Source organism: Onychomys torridus, chromosome 4 (assembly GCF_903995425.1).
Source record: "Onychomys torridus chromosome 4, mOncTor1.1, whole genome shotgun sequence".
Taxonomy (NCBI): Eukaryota; Metazoa; Chordata; class Mammalia; order Rodentia; family Cricetidae; genus Onychomys; species Onychomys torridus.
This window is the reverse complement of record NC_050446.1, coordinates 32,808,414-32,831,009: the sequence shown is the minus strand read 5'-3', so window position 1 is coordinate 32,831,009 and position 22,596 is coordinate 32,808,414. Positions and strand designations below refer to the sequence as shown.

Below are 22,596 nucleotides of genomic sequence, written 5' to 3'. Positions count from 1 at the left end.
ATGTAAAGTGTGGACAAAGCAAGAATTTCATGCTGTGAGCAAGAAATCAAAGTCAAATCTAGAAATATAACGAATCATGTAGTTAGTACATGTAGTTGGCTCTTAATAAATAAGAGGTTTTTTTACTGTTCAGTTAGTGAAAATAAGCAAGGGGAGTCAGGAATACCAAAGATCTCTCCCCAAAATACTTGTTAAATTAACAAAACCAAACATTTCTATTCTGGATAATGGCGAGTCGTTGTAGTTCTGCCTTTTTAGATCTATAAGGTCAAACATTGGTTAAAATTTTAGAAATTTTGATGGCAAAGTAGCTACTTGGGGTCTTGTAATGTATCACTTTCCATTTCTGCTTTAAAAATTCTAGGAGTCATGCTGGTTATCAGATGTAAAATTGTGCCACTTACATATTATGTTGATTGAATATAATGTACCTCATGGTACTTTGATGTAACCAATGTTGTTTTCTTCAATATAATTTGTTTACGTTAAGTTATTATCTAGCCAATCAACCTCTGAATATTCACCTTTTGAAAATGAAGTGAAAATTTAAAATCACACATCAAATCTCAGCTTTATACAAATCACAATATGATTTTCTATGAGAAGTAAAATGATTGCTTTCCTGCACATTCACTGTCAAACTTCTCCAATTGGCTACTAAAATGTAAAGTCATAAAACTAATAATTCTCCCTTAACAATATGATGAACAATGTCCAGCTTCCTTCTTTCAATTATTCACATCACACAGGTGATCTCTGTTGTTTTAAAACATAGCAGAGGACTAATGAAGGAATATTATGCCCTTCTACCTGAAAAGCAACCACACAGTACTTACAGAGGATTAAGATTAAAGTCTGTCATAGGAAAAGCCACGTTAAAGAAAAGATAGATCCTTCATTGAATCCCTCCAACATCTTGCCAAATGAGCATTATCAGTAACATATCACTAGGTACTTCAGAATCATCATGACATGCCATCTTTCGGAAGGGATTAAAACTTTCTAATTCAGAAAATAACCATCCATGTCATGGTGGGCACTGTGCTAGGTGCCCTGGCTCTTCTTCCTTATCCTCTGTACAGCCCTGTTAAGGGGATGTGCTCTGTCAAATAGAAAGATAAGTAACCCAGGGCTCAGAGGCATTAATTTTTGAACTTACTGGGAAACTGATTTAATAAGCTGCAGAGTAAAATGTCAACATAGTTTTAATATCTGTTGTCTCAGCCTCTCATTTTCCACCACCCTCACTCGCTCTCCACCTCTTCTCTTCTCTACGCACATTCATCACTTCAATGCTGAAATGGTAATACAAGCGTGGCAGTGACAAAATCACTGTTTATAATAAATATTATGCTAGGGTCATCCCCCTATATTTTCATATGTGAAGATAACTAAATCAGTTCAAATCATTACTTCTGGGTTTTACATGTACACACTAGTAGAAACTCGTGTTTGTATTGTAAACATCCATAATCCACTACTAAATAGTTTCTAAGAAAATGTTGGATTATTATTTCATCATAAAAGTTAAAAAAGGACTCTACAGATCTACTCACTCTTATTTGAGAAATTTGAAGATTACCTACCAAGAAGAAATAAATATTCTATATAGTAAATAATAGAGCAAATAAAATTAGCATGCCCTTTAACTGTCTCCTTAAAGAAACCATTTTGTATGGACTCATAAAAATCTCTCTGTATGATTTCAATGGAACAAAACTATCATGAATGTATTTTCCAGTTAAGTGATGTCTCCCCTAAAACCATATTCTAATTTAAAACAACCCAACTTTCTTACTCTATTTTTACCACAATTATGGTTCTGTACAACTGTATGTCAAGGCACATACTCAGGATGTCAGAGTTCTGAACTTGTGACATCTTTTAGGTTTGTCCCAAGATTACTGTAAACACTTTTTTTTAATTAAGAAGTCTCAAAGTAATTGCAGACATGAGCTTTGTGCAATTATTTCCAACAGTCAGAGTAAACACTGAAACAACATCTGATGACCACCGTTATTGTAGAAGTTTTTTTTTGTTTTGTTTTGTTTTGTTTGCTTGCATGTTTATCTTTTGTTGAGGGCATGTTGATAAAATAGTTACCACTGCAGTCGAGTGTTCTGGTTGACTCCTTACTCTCACTCTCTACTCCCAACTCCACAGCAATTCCTATACTAGGTCATGTGGTTATGCCATTTTTAGACATATCTTGCCCACTGTTTGTGACTTAAGCAGTCCCTCTCTCTTCCAGTAGAAACAATGGACAATTACCAAGTCTGTGATCATCTGACAGTTTAATTAAAGATTTGTAATAATATCAAGCGTTTGCCATTTTCACCTCATAAGCTCCCAGACCTGTTATTTTAGTGAACAGGTTGAATACATGACCTTGGTCAGGATAAATGAAGGATTAGCTATAGGAAATATACCAAAGAGGTTATCTGCATTGCATTTACCATTCTAAATTTATAATGCTGCTAGAATAAAACCCATTAAACAATAACATATACCCTTTTTAATCTGTGAGTCAATGCATGAAACAATTTTTTTTTCACAAAATGTTTTTTCAGCCAAAGATGCAGAAGTCCCAGCTATTTCCAGCAGCAGCATCTGCTGCTTCGCCAGTTTCCACAGGGATGAGTGCGTGTTGATTTTCACCACATTTGTTCCAGTCTGGAATCTGGTTAAAACATGCAAACAGTCATCTTGCCAGCTGAGAGGTGCAATCACATAGTGCCCTTTGAATGATGGTGTTCACCTGCAATTACTTTAATTCAGCTGGTATCTTCGGTCAGGAACGTAAGCATGGTTTATTTTAAAATAGTTTAAATAGTTAGAAAAAGTAGGGAAAAGATAGAGCAGTCTGGAAGGAAGGATGCTATAATGCACGCATATTCTTTGAAAACATAATTACATCTACTTTAAAACTTCTCAATTAGAGTTTACATTTTATTTTTTGGTACACTAATTTGGGATAGATTTTGAAAAAGAAGTATTTTCTCAAGCACAACTTGGCTCATTGTCTAAGTCAAGGAATAGGAGTCATAGATATTTTTCTGTTATGCAATATATAAAACTTCATCATTATCCATATTTCAATTTCAAATTAGTAACATCCCAAGGTGATTTTAAAACTATTATGTGTGTGGACTTGGATGTTCTTTGTATTCTTACAGCCAGTGAAAGAATGGAAGGAACAGAAAAAGAAGAGATAATGTGCTGGACAATTTTCTTCATATCATTAATATTAAGTTATGATAGATTTATTCATTCATTTACTGAAAGCCTTTTTAATGAAAACCAAGTGTTCACACTGACTCTGTCAGTTCATGAGAAACAAAGTGCTGAGAAAAATCTAAAAGTTGGAAATATGAATAATTTAACTAAAAAATAGCTTTTAAGACAAAAAATGACAAAACAAAATTAATCAAATGTCAAAAAAAGGAAAACAAACAAACTAAAAACTTGGAGTTCATCTTGTGGGCTAAATACTCCTGGCATATAGCCTGCCTAGAGTGAAGTTGATAAACACAGTGGCACTCCTTTGGAGGAAACTGATTTCCCCTTCGCCAGCAAGTATCAATTTCAAATAGTTTCTTGGGTAGTGGTAGGATCCCATGGTGTCCATATTTTGATGTTTGTTTGTTTGGTGAACTTCTGAGAGATCGAGGCAAGAGATTATGGGGAGAGAATGAAAGAGCATGAAGTTAGTGGATAGGAAGGTGTGGGCCATATGGGAGGAGTTGGGAGAGGGGGAAATGCAAAAGTTATTCAAATTAAAAATTTAAATATTTTAATTATTCATAAGTTGACAAAAAGTAATTGCTAATATCCAATAGTTTTGAACATTAATTTTCTATATTACCAATCTATCAAACTTTTCACTTCTTTCAGACAGTATCTCAGATTTTCAGGTACACATCAGATAAAAACAATCACTTTGGAGATAGGAGAAGCAGCCACTAAGTCACTGAACACCAAACACATTTTCAGTTGCTACATAAAGCCATGAGAGGGTTTTGTTGTCTGTAGTTTGTAAAGTCAGGATCAGCATAGATGGCTTTAGGAAAATCTGTTAGCTAGTTAGTTGTACAAATGGAAACCTCCCCTCTTCAGTTCTTTAGACATGTTGCCCTTTTTTTGACTCCAAAACTCATCATACTTTGAGGTACTTGAGATTCTATTACACCTTTTCCAAATTCTCGAAGTAAAACTAAGTCATGGGAAGATCACATAGCTATGGTGGAGCAGGGACATAACTGAAGAAACGGGACCTAGAAAGCCATGTTGTGATTCCTGTGTTATAGTGTCTGTCAAGTTGCACTGTGTAGACAAAAGAAGGAATAAAAAATATTATTAGAGCATTAGAAATGCAGCCAAAGGAAATTCAACTCCAAGTAATAATTAGTGTGGATGGAGTGCTGTTCTGTCAGTTAGTGGTCAGAGATCTAACAAGGACAAAAATGAAAAATAAGGAAAATGACCATTTCCATGGAAGTGAACACAAAAGGGATCCTGTAGAGATCCAGGAAGCAATGACTCTCATACCAAACCCTGTGGTTACATCGCTGTACTAGTACCTAGGATGTTTAACTTTTGGAAGGTACCTACCCTTTCTTTGTTGATTCTCAGTGTCTCATGAGATATTGTTTCTGAATTTAAAATTATTGGCATAGGCATTAAGTAATTACTTACTGTAGCTATTAATTTTATGACATATAAAATATATGATGAACCAAAAATAGCATTACATTTTTAACAGTTAATAAAGATACTGAATTATCATTTAGCCACAGTAATAGTTCTTAGCTTATGTTTCTCTGGCTAGTCTTTAAAATGATCATTACTTTTTGGTAAGACAAAAGTGGTAGCATTAATCATACACAGCATAATTAACAGTAGGCCAGGAATTGTGCTATGTAGCTTAACATTTTTCTACACCATCACTTTGGAGATTTGACATGAGTTTTACTAAGTCCATATTTGAGGGAAAGTACCGGATTTTGGAAAATACCAGAAGCAGAAAATCATAGCAGAACTAAGTCTAGAGGCCAAACTGGGTTGTAAACCATTTATCAATGATGTATTGTCTCATACAATCTTTGGTTAAAGAGCTGAAATCTGATCAAAGTTAACTCTACCATATACCCATAGTATAGGTAAGTCACTTCACTGTTCTACCTTCTGTGTCAAAATACAACAACAACAAAAACCCAAAAAGGAAAACAACAACGACAAAACACTTTTAGATATGGCTGCAATGCTATGAACATAGACCTTGTAGGATAATACAGCTGATGATACTCCAGTGTCTAAAGAAGCAGGCCACATTAGCCCTAGAGGCCAATGGACCCATGTAAAATCAAACAGTGGATCTTAGCTCAATCATTAATTAATGTATATTCTGGAAGAAGAAAAAAGCTAATAGATTTTTGGAATCTTCAGTTTTATTATTTGTTCAATTGAGGCTTCCCTCCAAAGGATCCTGTGATGATTAAATAAGTTAAGAAATGTATGTAAATTGTTTACATAATACACAGTGATCATTTTGTTCAAGAAGGGTCTCCAAATGAATGCTTTATAAATACAAGTTCATTTTCATACTCATACAGATACACAAAGCTGGAAATTTTAACTAAAAACATTGTTTTCCTATCTCAAGTCCTTATTATCTATCTTTTCTTTAAATTGACAGTTATTATTATAACTGTACCAGCTAGAAGGTGATACAGGGCATGTTGTATACCACACGTGACTTCCCAGGAATACTGCATATTCCTTTTAAGATTATTGAATAAAGTCCATTGCTGTTGCTTCCCAAGTCCCTCCAGAATTTCTCCTATCACTCTTCAATAATAACTTGGGGTCATTCAGCATTCTGTTGTCACTCTCTATTCCACTGCTCTGAGCTGAACCCAAATTTAAACTATAGACTTTCCAAAGAAGCTCATGATACTTAACAATTCTTTACCAAACAAAAAGACACTGTGTACTCCAATGCTCAATAACACCGGGATTATTGGTGTTGGATTCTGCTGGGATACATGCTGCAAAGTCATTAAGTATACATAAATTGTTTCCATAAAATACTTCAAATAGATGGAATCTCTTCAAAGTCAAATATAGTCTGCCAAACACAGCTAGAGAGGAGTTGCAGGCATGCATTCAACTCTATAATATGGTCTATTCTGTTCAAGCATGTAGTATCCTATGTGTTCTCAGATATCAGTTTGCTAGATGTGTACAAGTGAGGCCAGAAATTTGTTTTATTTAAAGCAGAAAAACCTAATTATGTTTGTAAGGGAATAAATGATTTGACAACAAATTTTTAATATACACTTTAGATTTCTAAAATCTCAAAATAAAAAGGAAAAAGATTTTTAACAATGACCAACAGAGTGACTGTTGAGGTTCCACAACAGAATTTAAATGGATGCTTGGATTTGTTGAAAAGTATCCAAAGTGCATGTAGTCTGTGGTGAACACTCTGGAGGACAGGGTAATGCTAAAATCAAAGAACAGAAATGTAGACTATAAATCAGAGATTGTTCCTGTAAAACCAATGACATGTTATTTAAACCACATGAAACTTAGCTGCTATAAAATGTGGATAGTAGTAAGGCTAATAATATCTAATCCTCAAGCTCTTTGCAACATAAATATGTATGTATGTATGTATGTATGTATTTATGTATGTATGTATGTATGTATGTGTATATAACCAACTTATGAGTCTACCATTATAGCCATTAAATAATAAAGGGTAATTAACTGGAAGAAATTATTCATCATACTGTTATTGCAGTTCCCTCTAACCTAAAGGTCAGTTTAGACATTATTAACATATTTTCTAGTAATTACCTCATTTTTCAGCATCAACTCAAAGCAACTGAAATAACTTGTATTATTGCTATTCTTTGGTGTCTGTTTTGTACTATGGTGCCTACATCACCCTGGGGTCTGGTAAGCACATATTATCACACTTACTAACAGCAAATCAAGCCCCACTATGTACCTGCCTCCCTGTGAAGAACTGTAACTTAACTATAGCAGATGTCCTTCTCCTTTCTACAGCTAATTTCCAGGAGACATGTACAAGGCACCAACTCCAGCCCCTAGTCTTACTTTGTAGGGAAGCATTGCAAGATGACGAATTTATTTTCATCTGATTATTGTTTCCTAAATTTCACCTTGGAAATGCTTTCTTCTCCGCCTGGCTATTTTGGGATTTCTCTTTGTAGTATCTATTAAAACATGCTTGCCTGTGTGGTCAATTATAGATTCAAAACAAATCACGGGTTGCCACTGTTCTTTCCCTAATAAGACAAGATTTAGTTTCCAAAGTACTTCCATTGTGTAACAACAGCATAATTGAGTTACTGCAAGAAAATGACCTGTAGAAGACTGACAGAAGAAAAGATCATTTTAAAAGGGGGGAAAAAAACTAAAACATGTAGCACAAAAAGAAAAACAAACAAACAAACAGAAAAGGTTGTCTTTTGGGTGACATTAACAAGTAATTGTTTGGAAAAACATATTCCTATTTAAAAATTAGGTGAAGGACTTTTAAAATATCTCCTGGAACAAAAATGTAGGTCAAATTTTCCAACATCACATTCAAATTAATACAATCCTCAAAGCTATCCACCAAAACCTTGTCATGCCTAACAACACAAAGCTCATACAGACTAAGAAACACAATATTTCTAACACATCTTTCGGATAGTCTGAAAAATCTTCATAAGATAAACACCTTAACAAAAATATTACTAACACTTAGTAAACAAAACTATCTACCATATCAGAAGCAGATAGATATGATTATGTAACTCCTCAGTGCCCGTGAAGAACTGTTCCTTTCCTCAGGTGAATTATGAAGATAATAGAATACACACAAAAACACAGACATTGAATCACCAGTTTTCAGCAGGTAGGAACTATTGTTCTCTCTTTGTATCTGCTACTTCAAAAGGCTTAAAGGTCTTTGTTCATCCCTCGGTCAGCAGTTTCTCATGTCCAAAGTACAGATCAAGTGCATTTAACTTCCCCACATCATTGCCAGCCTTTATATTCTAACCTTGTAGCCTTTAAATAAGTGAAATTGCCTCCTTTGGACATGCCTGCAAATGTATCATCATTCTTCACTCACAGAGAAACATAAGTGCCTCAAGAGTACAAATAATAACCTTCATTCCTTTACTGAGTATCTACTTTCTGCAAAGCATTCTTCTGGTACTCACAAGTGCTACAAAAACGAAATGTAACATCAATCCATCTTCTCTTTGTTCACTTTAAACTTACTAATGGATGGCAGTACTAGAAATAGTCCTTATTGACAATGTGAACAAGTGGTATACCGCTGTTGAGAAACAGCATATGTAAAAGCACACTAGCTACATTTAAATTTAAGGCAGAGCTTGAATTTGATCACTTCCTGTAGAAACAGACACATTTCAGATGTCACAAGGGCCAGTGAGTTGACTCAGCTAATAAGAGCACCTACAACCAGGCCTGACCACCTGAGTTCCAGCCCTGAGCCACACACAGTGGGCGGAAAGAGCTGACTCTGGCAGGCTTCTTCTGACCTGCAGAGTTATGCTTCATCATGTGCATACTCACGTGCTCTCTTTCTCTCTCTCTCACTTACATACACACACTCAAAATAAATAAACTTACAATCAACGTGTAAGAAAGAAAAGAGAGAGAAAGAGACAGAGGAAGGAAAGGAGAGAGGGAGAAGGGAGGGAGGGAAGGAGAGAAGGAGGGAGATGGAGAGAGGGAGGAATGAAGGTAAAAGTGTTAGTGGTGAGGTTAACTCTTTCAATGATTTCTATCTACTTATCAATAGCCGATTTTAATATTACTAAAAGTCACTAACAAGACTTCAGGAGACAATTATTATTGGAGTAAACATCTGTGATATTTCAACCTAGATTGATTCTACACATTGAAAATAAAACAATTTGTTGTTTATATGAACTCAAAACTTGACCCACAAATGTCTATACATAAAATTTTTATAGTAGTTAGTGAAGCAATCAAACAAAATATAATAATAGGTTATATTCAATCATTATAAACATAAGTAATACTTGTCACATTAGATGACATTATATTTTCCTTACATGAATATGAAATCATATACAAGTAGATATAGATGGTTATTAGAAACAGTTTATTTTCCTAGAGTTAGTTTGTAAGCCACATTATAATTAAACCAAGATGGTATTTTGCACACACGTCAACATTTGTCTTACCCAGGATCTGGTGAAATCCCTGTCCCTCATATCACTAAATTGGTCACCTCGTACAGTACAGCACATCTGTTTCTACCTGACAGTTTTAAACTTGTTTTCTCCTAGCTCATGACTCTTCCTTTTTTTATAGAGACTGCCACGTCTTTTACTATCACCCACTGTAGCTTCTCTTTCACGTCTCCTTTGGCAGAAATTCAACTCCACTTTGTTTGCTTGCAGGCTCAGAACAGAGCTGAATAAACATTTGCAATTCAGCAGTTGTTCTGGTTCTATGCTTTGCAGTAAAAGGTCAAGGGATTTTTATTCTAATTTTGCTGTTATGCTATTTTTAGAGGCCAAGTGAAAAATAAATTCCCTATAATTTTAAGAGAACAGTTCTGGGAGAATTTTTTTTTTCTTAGTGTGAAAATGGCACATCACAGTAATACTCACAAATATATGTTCTTTTAACACATGTATTTTAAAGTAAAATGAATGATCAATTGTAGCATATATGTACAAGTCTTATGAATGAACTTAATTTTCAGGCAAGAGAGAATCTAGAGACTAAAGTCAAAATATTGTTTCCTACATTGTTTCCTAAACTTACTGGTTTCTCAATTCATTCAATATTTAATTTATCTCAATTTTATGAAAAATAGAATGATTTTTTTCTTTTTCTTTTCTTTTTTTTCCCCATCTCCTCCAGAGCAAAGACTCCCCTGTGGATTCAGTTCAACCTGGTAGATTCAGTCCAGGCCGGTCCAGTCCCCTCCTCCCAGGCTAAGCAAAGTGTCCCTGAACAAGCCCCAGGTTCCAAACAGCCAGCTCACGCACTAAGGACAGGTCTAGGTCCCACTGCCTGGATGCCTCCCAAACAGTTCAAGCTATTCAGCTATCTCACTTATCCAAAGGGCCTGATCCAGCTGGGGGCTCCTCAGCTTTTGGTTCATAGTTCATGTGTTTCCATTATTTTGGCTATTTGTCCCTGTGCTTTTTCCAATTTTGATTTCAACAATTCATGGTCATACAATCCCTCCTCTTTCTTGCCCATTGGACTCCTGGACCTCTACCTGGGGCCTTGAATCTCTACATCCACTCCCATCAGTCATTGGATGAGAGTTCTAGCACAACAGTTAGGGTGTTTAGCCATCTGATCACCAGACTAGGTCAGTTCGGGCTTTCTCTCGACCATTGCCAGTAGTCTACAGTGGAGGTATCTTTGTGGATTTCTGGGGACCTCTCTGGATCAAGAACAAGGAATAACTGATCATGATAAATGAAGACCACATAAGGATAGGAATAATAGATTGATTTTATAAAGCCAAAAGTATAGAAATGCTAAGACTAATAGTATACGAAATATGAGACAAAGTGACTTCCTTAAACTTGGCATTATCAGAAAGAAAATGATAACCAAACTCTGTAAGTTTATACTAAGATGTAGCACACTCCAAAAGTACCTTAGATTTTTTCCCAAGTGGTTAAGTGAAAAACTGTCTGGAATCTTTCCATTGATGTAAAGATTCTTTATCTAGAGGCAAAATTCCTCCAATGGCCTGCTAACATTTGGAGAAATTTTAGCATATGCATTTTTGAGAAATGTTTTACAGTATCATTTACCTCACAAAATGTGGTTAAGATGTTCAATATATTAAATCCTTAGTCAAAGCCTAGTTAATATTTCAAAACAAATAATACTTAACTATGTAACTGGGAGAGAGATGGAAGGGAGAGAGATGGAAGGTCCGATGAAATAATCAATCTGAAATATTCAAAATCAAGTGCTCTGGCCTGATACTAGGACACATTATATAGAAGTAGTAACTTATTAAAAATGATTTTCTTTGCAGCACTTATGAACACAATGTTTTTTTCAATCATTTTCACATCATTCAAAATTAGAAACTACCTTTTCATAAATTCTATAATTAGAAGATTCGTTTTTCTAATTTTGTTTCTAAATTTTTCTTTAATTTAGTGACATTTAGTCATACACAATGACATTTTCATTACCTTTTGGATTGGTTGAGTTCCTTGAGAGAGTGGAAAAATTAAATCAAGCAACCGAAACTTTATTTAAACATCTGATGTTTTGTATAATTTTCTAACAGCTCAACAAAAGAAGAAGGATGCAGATTGGTTTATTTTTGCATCTAATAACATGTTCATGTATTTCAAATTTTCTATGTTCTAGATAATCAAGAATAATGTTTTAATAAGATATCAAATATCAAAACCAGCTAATAATAAATATGTGAATACAGTAAAGTCTATTATCTACTGACCCTGCATTTTTTAGAGGAAAATATAACATATAAATAAAAACAGCACATTTTACTTGAAACAATGTAATAAATGATTGTAAGTGAAGCTTTCAAAGCAACAGTAAAATTTCAGCATATAAGTGGCTGGTGTACATTAGAATTAATAATCCTGATACTGAAAGCTCTGATTCATTTCTTAGTAGAAGCTATTTGTAAGAAATTTTTAAAAAATGTCCCATTAGAGATGGTTGTGGGCCACTGTGTTGTTGCTGAGAATTGAACTCAGCGGTTAAGAGCAGCAAGTGCTGAGCCATCTCTGAGGGGTCCCTGGCATTATGATCATGATCTGGAACCCATTACCTATGGTCAGACCCCTTGCTCATCATTGATGCAGTGGAGAGAGGCTTGGCCTCTGAATGTACCAGGCTTAGCTGTCCCCCCAGGGGAGAACTTACACTGTGGGAGGAGGAGATGAGGGATGGGTCAGGGCTGGGGGAGGTGAGAAGGCAGGGATGGGGAGAGCAGGAGGAGGGATGAGAGGGGGATCTGTGGTTGGTATGTAAAATGAATAATTTTTTTTTTTTAAGTCCCAGTAAAGGGGTTGAGGATTTAGCTCAATGGTGGAGTGCTTGCCTAGGAAGCACAAGGCCCTGGGTTCTCAGGCCTGGGCTACCGAGTGAGTTCCAGGAAAGATGCAAAGCTACACAGAGAAACCCTGTCTCAAAAAAAAAAAAAAAAAAAAAGTCCCAATAAAGTAGCATGTTAAACACGAAGAAAATTTAATAATGAGCACAGCTTAAGGCATAGAAAAGCATTGATATGAAGGCTAATTACACAAATAAAAAGTGTTCTATGTCACCTTACATTTTATTTTTAAAATTAAAATGTAAATACAACATTTCCCCTGTTCCTTTCCTGTCTTCTAACCCAGCAGTTCTCAACCTGTGTGTCACAACCTGCTAATCATCATGCTAAAATATGCAATGGTCCTCTTATCCTTCTATCCCTCCCTTAAGCCTTGTAAATAATTTACCTTCTTATTTTCTCCAAAATTTATTATGAAGAATTTAATTTACTTGGAATAATGCCTCACACATCATTCTCAGACTGGATTATTTCCATTAATAATATGTAACTCAGACTCTGTCACATCTTTTTGTGCTGAAACAGTTTATTTAAAGAACATTGAGCAATATTCCAAAGTGTAGATATAACAAAGATTACTTAGGCATTCCATTTCTCGAAATCCCCTGACCAACAACTTGGATGGGGATTTGTCATACCTGGGGTTTTGATTAGATAGTCTATGGCTCTCTATGAAGGCATTCTCAGACCAAGAGTCATACTTTTTATAGATACATATACATATATATTATTTTAACTATAGGTAAATAAAATATAATTCCTTATGATTTTTTAAAGCATACTTACTATTTTTCACTCCTGTCCCTCTGTTTTGACTTCACTCTCCTGTGACACCTATGAACCCTAACAATGAGAGTAAGCTAAGATATACCTAAAGATACAACAATGGCATTCATATTTTGGATGTAACCAATAGCTTTCAAGAGGAAGGGAATCATTCCTGGCAATGGAAACCTAGGAAACTACAAGGGACTAGTTTTAGAGGAGAACCTATTATTACTACTGTATTGAACCAGAGTAGTTCCCAATTGTATTACAAATACTTGTCCTTATACCCATAGGTAAGTGTAGCTCTCATCCACCCTCAAGAGACTTAATTTTTGTATAAGATAGAGACCATTACAGAAAACCCAAAATGTTTAAAATGCAGATAACAACAGATCATGGTGTGCTTAGTCCAATGGATACATCTATAATACATCTCCTGCACTTAAACAACAGATCATGGTGTGCTCAGTCCAATGGATACATCTATAATACATCTCCTGCACTTAAGGTTCAGTGCACCTAACAGAAGAGAGTATGGAAAGAATATATGAGCCAGAGGACCAAGAAAACTGCTGGGGGGGGGGGTTGTCTCCTAGAAAAGATAGAGAAAGTAGATTCATGTTACCTTTACTCTATGGCTGACTAAATAAGACCTGAACCAGAAAAACACCAAAAGACGTGTTAATGTGTAAAGCGGAAATGTTTCCAGGGCTCTACCCCTCAACAAACAACTACAGACAACTAAAAATGGTTGAGAGAAGGAGAATTAATATTCCCCATAGATGATGCCCCTACATAGTGGTCAGCCCTGAAATTAAACACATTTAAACAACACCAAATTGACTCAGCAGTGTTGTATTTTTATTTATGGATCTAATCATATAATAGTATCAAGTAAAGAGAAAGAGGTCATGCCTTTGAAAGGGAATGTGGTGCGCAGCATGGGGGAGGTTTAGAGTAGTGGTTCTCAACCTTCCTAATACTGTGACCATTTAACACAGTTCCTCACGTTGTCCTCAAACCATAAAATTATTTCATTGCTACTTCATAACTGTAAATTTGCTCCTGTTATAAATTGTAATGTAAATATTTGATAAGCATTTCTGAGTGGTATTATAATAGTACACAGATGATATTATGCACTAGTTAAAAACTTGGAATAATAAAAACACAATATTAACTCTGATACAAACCATGTCAGTTGGCTCCAGGACTGTGATAGAGGTACTATTATAGCGGCTAAATGTTGATGGAGAAGAAGGCTAATATAGTCATAGGTTGGTATATGAGAACTCTGCATGTCCAAAGGTTTAAAACAGAAAAAAAAAAAAAAAAAACAAGCCACAAACCCAGTCACTAAGAAAAACTAAATGACTTTCTTAAGATCTCAGAGCTTGCAAATGGAAGCAGTGTCATCTCCACTCTTTAACCAGTGTGCAGACCTCTTATTCAAATTCCATCCTGCATTTCAGCCGTCTCATTGCCTGTAAACATGACCTAGGCCCTATGATTCATAAACTACAGCCCTGGTAAAAGATTTGCCAAAAAAACAAGCTTTCTAGGAATTTAATTTCTTATATCATTTAGTTCATTAATGGATTCCTTTGATCACTTTTAATGACTTAAGCCATAACTCAAGAGATTTTACTGTAATGCTACAATACTAAAAATAACCTGTATTTTCAACAAGCGCTGAACAGGTAAAGAATATGTAGTTTGTATACTCAATATAATACTATTCAACCTAGAACTGTAAAAATACTGTCATTTGTAACAACATGAATGGTATAGAGATTCTTTCACTAAATATAATACTTAGGAAATAAAAATACTTGTAAGATATGTTCACATCCACATGTAAGTTTGAAACCATCTCAGCAGTTGAGAAGAGAGATTGCTATCAGAGGGTTGGGTAAGTAGGGGCGAGAGTGGTAGGGAATAGATTTACCAATAGGTATGGAGTATTATAATTTCTGGTGTGCCTAACATAATTGAAAAGTTCTGTAAATTTTAATAAAATTAGAAGAAAATATTTTGAATGGTTTTCCCTGAATAATTAATATTTGAAGAAAGAATGAGATCAACTCACTTAGTGTCCATTATCAGGCAATCTCATAGCACCACATGACTACATTTAGTTTATGGAAGTTTTAAAAAAAATTTTAAAAGTCAAAGAAGTCCCAAAATCAAGTCCTATGTTACTTTCATACAGTTTGCTTTTGCAATTGCCATGCTCACTGCATTAGACAACAGCCTACCTACTTACATAAGTGAATATCCCCTCACTGGTCTTCTGAAAAACCTCAGTTATTCATATGCTGTCATCATAACCTCACATTTAATCATCTTTACTTTATTTATGTTTAATAGTTATTTTACAAAGTATACTATAAAATACTATTATGTAAGATTCAAGGAGATTGAAGTCCAACAGTCATAATATTAGGCTAGACTCTATCAATTTTTGTTTTCTTCTACTCTGCACATCCCTGCTCCAGGACAGAGTGTCTCACTAAGCAGCTCTAGCTGGGCTGGAACTTGCTAGGTAGATCAAGCTGGCTTAGAACTCATAGATATCTCCCTGTCTCTGCCTATGGGATGCTCAGATGAAAGGGGAGCCATTATACCCAGCCTATGCTAGATCTTAATGAAGAATATTCCATTGCCATCAGACAAAGATAATGTACAAGAACTATTTTTCAAAACAAGCCATTACCAGAAGTAGAATATGTATCAAGTTCAGCATTGTGCTTTACCTAGCATAGGTCCTTTTCAGTTCACATTTCTATTTCATAAATTTTACTTCTCTTTTGCTTAAGGAAACCCAACAGTTTATGCTGTTTCCATTCTCAACTTTCTCTCCTACAAAATATTATAATGTAATCAAAGTAAGTGTTTTCAAGGAAGACCAGATTTGATATGAATTCCTTGCTAGCACTGTGGCATTGTGTAATAATTTCTGGTTGTGTTATTTTTAAACACTGGAAGCCAAATTAATATTCTGGGTGCCATTGCAGGCCTTTCCTATGTTCCCCCTATTATACTTCTCATGAACACAAATGTCCCACTGCATACTGTTCTTAACCTAGCATCATGTTCTTCTACTGCAACCAAACCCTGAGTAACTTTGGACAGTAAGATGCTACAATTTTATTTTGTCCTAAAAAGTTGTCAAGATCTCTAGTCTTTTCTTTCAAGATGTAGTTAATGAATACTAACTGTTACTAAAATTATTAAAATATTAATATCTGTATTCAGGAACTAAAGTTGTCTTATACAAAGCTATATCTCTTTTAAAAGCTTTGATTTTTCCATTTCTTTTGAATACTGCAAAACTTACATCAAGGAAACATCTACTATTGCATATAGAAGAGAAATTGCACTTATCACCTGGAAACCTGTCTTACTCCATGCAGTAGGAACATTGGATAGTTTTGTCAAAGATTTCACCACAGTATGAGCATTTTGCAGAAATCACATGGATTGTTGTGTTAAAAAAATGATAAACTCAGGTGAGAAGCTGGACTAAAAGACAATGGCCAAACACACAGCTGTCAGGAGAGAGAAAAATGGTATTGAGGAGACCAAGTTCATAGTAACTGACAGCTGTCTGGGTTTGGTAAAGATGGTTGGCTACCAAAAGTTTGTGCTGATAAAATGATGAAGATGGATATGTTCTCAAACGTCAACCGGGGAATTTCCTAAGAACACAAAGATAGAATAAAAGCTGAAATCATATCTTTTTGTTTCTGAGCTTTATTCTCAAAATCTAGTTGACTGTTTTGTAGCATACTTGACAACATCCATAGCCATCAGTTGCATGAAGAAAATAGTCATCCCTGATCTAAACCCGTGCGTTGAAATTGAGAGCAATTACTGTCTGTGCATTCTGCTTAGATCAGAGGAAATGTTATGATCAAAGTGTCACCTTGTGCCTCAAGTTTCTATATCTGGCATTAATTTTATTAATTATAGCCTCTTTGTTTTACTCTGCATCTGCTGACAGAACACTGACTGGGTCTCAGCCAACTGATCAGATCAAATACATTAAGTTTGAAGTACATGATGTGCATCTTAATGATACTGTTTTCCAAGCCTCTTTTCAGAGTAACAACAATCTTATGGTGGTTTGGTGATGTAAAAGTATTGTTTTAATAAAATCCATTAAATTTCCCATAATTTATAGGGACTGCTGAGATATGGGTATATTCACTGACACTTTCCTAAGATTGTGAGCACAAAACTGGAAAAGAAAATTACTTTTATAAGATCACAGATGAAAGAAAAGGTGTGTTCTTGTAAAACAATAAGCTTTACTTTCTGAGTAGGGCAATTACACAATCTAGACTGATTTCATTTGAAGAATATCAGAAAACAGATGCCAAAATTCTAATGTTCTAGACAGGGAAATCAAGGTAAAGAAATTATTACCCCCACCAATGCTAACCACATTTATTTCCTCCCTTTTTGACACAATTTGATAATAGGTGATACCAACATAATGGAATGAAGTGGAAAGATGGACCCCATGATGAGACTAAATGACATTGATCTTTGTTTTAAAATAAAGAAAATTGTATGTCAAAATTACCCAGATTAATTTAATTCTCTTAACAGGTTGAGAACATTCTGAGTTACCTCTTATTTTAATTAACAGCTTGGTTGCTATTAGAATGTTCAAAGGAAACAGCCATCTGTCTCATTCTCTGCTGTCATTTAAAAATAATATTTGGGCTTTGGACTTTGGCATACCTATTTTGAGGTCCCATTACCTTTTTCTAGGGACAAAAATTAACATGGTACAATTTATCCTTCAATATATTTACCAATGGATGTGAAAATTTTTGATTTTTTGAATGGTTGAGTGTTTCATTAGCATGAAATAAGAGAGAATAAATGGCACAAGACTGCTAGAGTGAGCAAAGCTTAAGGGCTTGGCTTCAATGGGAGGCATTAGATACCTAAGCTGATGTCTTGTATTAAACTAAGATAGTCAGTTTGGCCTGAGCTAAAAGTCTGGTGCTTTATTGCCACACACATACTACAGCTTTCATCCTTGATTGTGTGAAGTCCTGGGATTCCATCAATTACTCTGCCAAGTCTTAATAAGTTACTAGCAAAAATGCCATTACTCATGCACACCAAACAATTTGCTAACTCTAACATATCACCAGTTTCTAGTTCAACCTTCCCATTCCCATGGCTAAGAAAGCCCAACCATACATTGCCTTAGCTTCTCGTGTATGTGGGAAGCAGACAGGTCTCAAGTCAATAAGAGTTGCTACAGCTTGACATTGTTATAGCAAACAAAGGTACAAATGAAGGTGGTTTTTACATAAGTATTTTTTTTTTTCCAGTGAAAACTAACTCAGTAGTGACTTGGTAGAAACCCCATCTCACAATTTATAAGTGTAAACAAAAACAAGACAGTTTCAGACTGTTTTAGAGGTAAGCCATTGTCATTGGGTTGCTTACTGACTTCTGAGACTAAACCAGCATAATTGTAACACAGAAGTTAAATGTATCACCCATTTAATATGAAGGTAAATATTAGCCAGGCGTTGGTGGCACATGCCTTTAATCCCAGCACTCGGGAGGCAGAGGCAGGTGGATCTCTGTGAGTTTGAAGCCAGCCTGGTTCACAGAGTGAGTTCCAGGAAAGGCACAAAGCTACACAGAGAAACCCTGTCTCAAAAAACCAAAAAAAAAAAAAAAAAAGGTAAATATTATTAAGGTATTCAGTACAGAGCAAAGAAAAATGCATTTTCTTGATTCTAACACACATATACATCTGACACACTCTAGTTATACTTCATAAAATCTGAGTTAGTTACAGAAAATATATTGCTCTTTCCAGTGATATTTTATTTGTATTGAAATGTGATTTTATTTGTATGTCAATAAAGTTGCCTTGAGGTCAGAGCAAGCTAGAGCAGAAGCCGCAGTAGTGGGGCACGCCTTTAATCCCAGCACTTGGGAGGCAGAGCTAGGTGGATCTCTGTGTGTTCAAGGACACAGACAGCATGGCAGACACGCCTTTAATCTCAATACCAACCATAGACACCTGGAGGTCTGTACAAACAGGCAGTGACAAGGAGGTCATGTGGCTGGGTTTACAACCAATGAGAAAACAGAACAGAAAGTCTTTAAATAGACAGGACACACAGAAGTAGGTCTCTTTCGGAGAGGAGGAACCGCAGAAGCAGTGAAGGGTAAGGTTTTCCGCTTTTGCTCTGACCTCTTGGTTTTTAACTCTGCAATCGGTTCTGTGTTTCTTATTTAACAAGCAGGATACATCAACTATTGGCGCCCAACGTGGGGCAAGAATTCATTAAAAAACCGCTTGCCTTGGCAGTGGGTCCGGCTTCCCGCCTGGGCGGGCCTGGCTCCCTAGCTCCGGCTTAGCCCCGGTCTAACCCAGGCCTAGCTCAGTTTAGGACTCAGGCCCAACCTACCTTAGCCACAAGCGGTTACAGCCGCAGCTGGAGTTACTTGCTTAAAAAGCTGGTGCTACAAACAACTCAGGTCTGCTGGAGCTACCGCTAATTGCAGGAGCTACACGCAACTGAGGACAGGCTGCTTTGGCTGAAACGCCAGCACATGTGGTTGGTCGGAGCTTAAGGAAGCCAGAGCCCAGGCTCGACTCGGCTCAGACCGGAACATTGAAGCAGTTGGATTCAAGCTTTTAGCCAGAACGTGGCTACGCTTTCTCTCTCTCTCTCTCTCTCTCTCTCTCTCTCTCGATTCCCACCTCGGACGCTAGGTAGCTGTTTGGAAATTCCCTCGGATTTCTACTGTTCTACGCAGAATTGGTAAGTCATTTGTATCAGATATTTTAAAGGAAACTATTTAAAAGAGATTTTTTCCACATTAAAAAAAAATGGGTTTTATGTGTACATTGGAAGAAAATTGGGCTTTGTTTGAAATTTTAGGCAGTATGGTAATGGAACAACTATATGAGAAGATTAATGTTGATCGAATTATGTACATTATTAATCTTCTTATCCTTATTTTACTATTTAAAAAGATGGTCAATTTAAGTGCCAGGATAAAAATTTCAGAAAAACCTGTTAAACCTGTTAAAATGAATTATAGAGAAATTCAGATTCAGACAGAAGAAATTAACAGTGAAGTTGTTTCAGGATTGGATTATAAGGTTACAGAAAGAAAGCCTGTTTTCACACAATCACCCTTAATTTATCCGGTAACCATACAACAGCAGCCTGGTCAAATGACTACACAAAATATTTGGACTCCAGTTGAAATGTTAGACTTAAAAAGGTTTAAGGAGGCAATAGTATCTTATGGCATGCATTCTCCATATGTAAAACAAATGTTAAACTCCTGGTCAACTTATAATAGAATTATACCACAGGACTGGCGGGAGCTGGCACAGGCGGTTCTGGAACCCGGACAGCAGCTCCAGTGGCAAATGTGGTTCAAACAGGAAGCTAAAACCATAGCAAAACAATGTAGTGATAGAGGTATACAAAACTTCCAGGATCAGCTTGTTGGAGAAGGCCAATATGCTGCAGTACAAACACAATGTTTATATGATATGCAAACTCTAATTCTATGTCGAATGGCAGCCTTGAATGCATGGGACAGAGTTGAGGAACCAGGGAAGAAAACTGAGTCATTTACAAAGGTTATACAGGGCCCAAAAGAATCTTTCACAGATTTCTTACAAAGACTGACTTCATCAGTAAAGAGAATGGTCCCAAATTCAGAAGCTAGCCAAATAATAATTGAATCTTTGGCTTTTGAGAACGCAAATGAAGCATGCAAGAGAATAATCAGGCCGTTAAAGGCGAGATCTGCACCTTTGGAAGATTGGATTAGAGACACGGTTAATGTTGAGGCTCATGATCATGATAATATGTGGGTAGGAGAAGCAATTTCAAGAGGTTTGAGGAATGTTAGATGTTTTGGATGTGGAAAGCAAGGACATTTGAAAAGGAACTGTAAACAGGACACTTCTAGAAACAATGTTTCTTCAAGGAACAATGGCAACAGAATGCCTCTTCCTTCAGGAGTATGTAGAAGGTGTGGTAAGGGAAGACACTGGACCAATGAATGTAGATCAACAAGAGACAGACAAGGTAATACTTTGCCTCAGTCTTTGGGAAACTCCCAGAGGGGCCTCAGGCAGGCCCCTACAGTGAATCCAGTTCAGACTTTTCCTGCAATCGTAGAGGAGACCCCTACTCAGAGCAGTTAAACGACCAAATGCCTATTGGAATAAACCAGGCTACTCAGAGTAATGGAACAACTGAGACAGAGAGAACAGAAAATTCAGGAGAGACCATAAAGAAAATTTTTTGGCAAACTTCTATAAATGAACAAAGACCAAAATTAACAATAAAAATAAATGGTGTTTTGTTGTCTGGTCTGGTAGACACAGGTGCTGATGTTACCATAATTGCACCAGAATTTTGGCATCCATCTTGGCCTCTTCAGGAGGTAAATGTTCAACTGTTAGGAATTGGAACATTATCTCAAGTTAAACAGAGTGCAAGATGGCTCGAATGTATAGGCCCAGAAGGACAGAGAGGCAGATTAAAACTATATGTGGCTAACATAGCCATGAACCTGTGGGGTCGAGACCTGTTACAACAATGGAATACTCAGATTAACATCCCTCCAACCTCAGAAATAAATACTAAACTAGCACATGTTTCTGAGAGAAATATTAGAAGGTATTATTCTAATGAGTGGTCACCAGCCATCCATATTATACAAGAACAGGGCAGAAAAACTGATGATCTTCCAAAGGCACCAACAGCTCTACCTTTAAAATGGTTAACAGACAAGCCTGTATGGGTTCATCAATGGCCTTTAACAACAGAGAAACTCCAGGCTTTTAGAAGAGCTGGTAGAAGAACAGTTAAATGCTCAGCATATTGAAGAATCTACTAGCCCATGGAATTCTCCTGTATTTGTTATTAAAAATAAATCTGGTAAATGGAGAATGGTAACAGACCTTAGAGCAATTAACAAAGTAATTCAGCCAATGGGCTCTCTACAATCTGGAATTCCTTTGCCTACTCTGTTACCTAAAGGATGGCCTCTCATAGTTATCAATTTAAAAGACTGTTTCTTTTCAATACCCCTACAAGAAAAAGACAGAGAAAGATTTGCTTTCACGGTGCCTACTTACAATAATTCTCAACCGGTTAGAAGATTTCAATGGAGAGTCCTCCCACAGGGAATGTTGAATAGTCCAACCCTGTGCCAATATTTTGTACAACAGCCCTTGGAAGTGATACGTAAAAAATTTCCTAAATCTATAATTTATCATTATATGGATGATATTTTACTAGCTGACTCAAATGCAGATACTTTAAAAAGAATGTTTGAAGAAGTAAAGAAAATATTGCCTGGCTGGGGATTACAAATTGCTCCTGAAAAGATACAAAGAGGAGATTCTATTAAATATTTAGGATATAAAATAGAGCTACAAAAAATTAGACCTCAAAAGGTACAAATTAGGAGAGATCGCCTACAGACTCTTAATGACTTTCAAAGATTATTTGGGGACATTTCTCATCTACAAACTATTGTTGGGGTAAAAAATGATGAACTGAATAATTTGTTCAAAACCTTAGAAGGTGACAAGGACTTAAATAGTCCAAGAGAATTATCACCTGAAGCTGAGAAAGAATTGGCCTTGGTAGAAA

At 36.0% G+C, this 22,596-nt stretch overlaps 1 protein-coding gene across 2 annotated transcripts in view; it reads right to left on the bottom strand.

Annotated features, from left to right (window-relative positions):
* Kcnj3 (potassium inwardly rectifying channel subfamily J member 3) overlaps positions 1 to 22,596 on the bottom strand; it is a 155,130-nt gene that overhangs the window by 3,667 nt on the left and 128,867 nt on the right. The gene's annotated exons all lie outside the window — the stretch shown is intronic.